General features: G+C 36.7%; 1 long non-coding RNA gene across 1 annotated transcript; it reads left to right on the top strand.

Moving 5' to 3' along the window:
- Window positions 1–1,047: 1,047 nt before the first annotated feature.
- On the top strand, window positions 1,048–2,094 carry LOC113656588. The gene is made up of 3 exons (XR_007138064.1): window positions 1,048–1,450; window positions 1,539–1,883; window positions 2,035–2,094. It is a non-coding gene; the product is annotated as an uncharacterized LOC113656588 (long non-coding RNA).
- The last annotated feature ends 271 nt before the right edge of the window (window positions 2,095–2,365 follow it).

Genomic DNA, 2,365 nt, shown 5'->3' with positions numbered 1-2,365 from the left:
AAAACATCATCCCCACATGTTCTACATGTGACGTGTGGAAGTATTTTGGAGTTCTGACTTTGGGTTTGTTGAAGTCTCCAGTACAATAAGCCCTGTCAGGCTCCTGCATCTCCTTTGCTGCTGCTGTTTGATGAACAGTCGACCTGGACAGTTTTAAGACTTTGCTTCTCAGATTTTATACTGTTTTTAATTTTAGTGTTCCAGTGCTGTGAATTATTTCTTCTTGTGCTGTGGATAATATTACTGTTCCTGTACTGTGTAGAATATTACTGTTTCAATGATTTGGATTACACTACTGTTACTGTGCTGTACATTTCTATACCAGTGCTGTGGAATATATTACCAATATTACCGTTCCACAAATATATTACAGAGATAAAATAAAGACGATTCAGAATAAGGCATGAATATATAAGGAAGACAATTAGACACATAAGAGACAGGTGTACTGCGGCAGAAAGGAATAGACAAGGGAAGCGCCGAGCAACATCCACAGCCGAGTAGAAGCACCAAGCGGCAACCCCGGCAAGCCGCAACCAGATCCAACAATAAACAACAAAAAAGGGCAAACATACGGGCCTGCAACATCCTCAGCAGAAAGGAAGTGAGGCGGCTTCCTCCATGGGAAAAAAGGAAATGAGGTGGCGTCCTCCACCAGAACAGATGCGTGATGTCCAGCGAAAAAAAAAAAAAAAACCTTCTGTCAGAGAACAGGGGTGTCTTCATAAATAAAATTAAACAAAGATTCTGCCCTGCCAAAGGCAACACAGCACAAATAAATAAGAAAGACAGTTAGACACATAAGGAACAGGTGTGCTGAGGTGGGAAGGAATAGACAAGAATGGGGCAGATGCATGAACACAAAATGTAAACAAAAGGCACATGGCAAAAGTCCAGGCTACATCCTCATGACTTTGTTAAGAACCTATGGGTTCAGATGACAAGGACATGTTTTATGTTATTATTAGTGTTTACTTCAAAGAAAACAAAATGCTATTAACACGTATCAGCGGTGTGTTTTTAAATGCTTGTCACTGGGAACTGGAGCTTAAGCTTAAACTGGAAGCTCTTATGTAAAGTTGCGTTCTTAAGTTTGATTCAAAGTAAAAGATAAACTTATTTAGAAAATAACTTTTTTGCTCTTCATTAAACTTCTTTTATCAGAGAGATTTCAGCACACAGGACTGATAAAGCTCCAGTGTATCATATCTGTAAAGTCATGTGACTCGTCACACCATCAGAATAGACAAGAATTCACTGTGAGCTTCACACCTCATTACAGCTAATGGACCAATCAAATCAGTCCACAGCTTCAAAACATCCAATCAGGTGTGAGTCTGGACCTGGTTTTGTACTGAACACACAAGTTCATTAGATCACTTGGTGTGAACAGGAACGATGATCAGACTCTTTGTCGCTCTTTGTGCTCTTTTTTCTCTCTTCACAGCTGGTGAGTAACTTTCTGACACTTTAATGTAAAACTATAATATTTTATATTTAACTCATTTACTGACATTAAATATTAAACATTTTTACAGTGAAAACTTCTGACATCAAGGAGATTGACGTGATAACAGTAAAGAATGGAGAAGATGTAACTATGAAGTGTAGCATTAGCAGTGACACAAAGAAAGAGAATGTAGTTTGGTACAGACAGATTTCAGGAAAATTACCTCAGCATTTTGCAAAACCATACACGAACGAATTGGGCTACAGATTTAGTGAAGGATTTAATGATGCTCGTTTCAGTATTAGTGTAAATGACAATACATTTGATCTCAATATTAAAAAAACAAGAGAAGATGATGAAGGAGAATATTTCTGTGGAGAAATGGAAGGAAGTGCAGTGACGTTCACATCTGGAACACGTCTGCAATTTAAAGGTAAACAGTTTTACTCTGATAACCTGCTAATTCCAGATCAACACTTTAACCAGAATTATGTCTACATATGTATTAAATGTTGAATATTTCACTTTAGTTATATTTAGTATCATTTCTGTTTATTTTCTCCTTTACTGATGTATCTGTAAAGATAAAGAGACGACACACTGTCCAACACTTGGAACACCCATGTGCAATGAAATGAGTAAGAACTTTAAGAACTACATTTATTTAATGTATGAATTTGATAAATTTTTGCAGATTTATTAGTTATTCTTTGTTTGACAGCAATTTACCAACACAAAACAACACAAGTCAATGTGCAATAAAACAATTTAATACAAAAAAAAGCGTTGCGAATTGTGTCAACCAGGGGCGGTTCTAGCCCTTTTTTAGGGTGGCTTCAGCCCCCTGTCTGTAAACTCAGCCACCCTAAAACTATAAGGATAATTTTTACTTTCAAAAATAAACAATAAAAATTA

The sequence above is a fragment of the Tachysurus fulvidraco genome, chromosome 16, assembly GCF_022655615.1.
Source record: "Tachysurus fulvidraco isolate hzauxx_2018 chromosome 16, HZAU_PFXX_2.0, whole genome shotgun sequence".
NCBI classification, from domain to species: Eukaryota; Metazoa; Chordata; class Actinopteri; order Siluriformes; family Bagridae; genus Tachysurus; species Tachysurus fulvidraco.
This window is presented reverse-complemented; position numbering and strand designations above follow the sequence as displayed.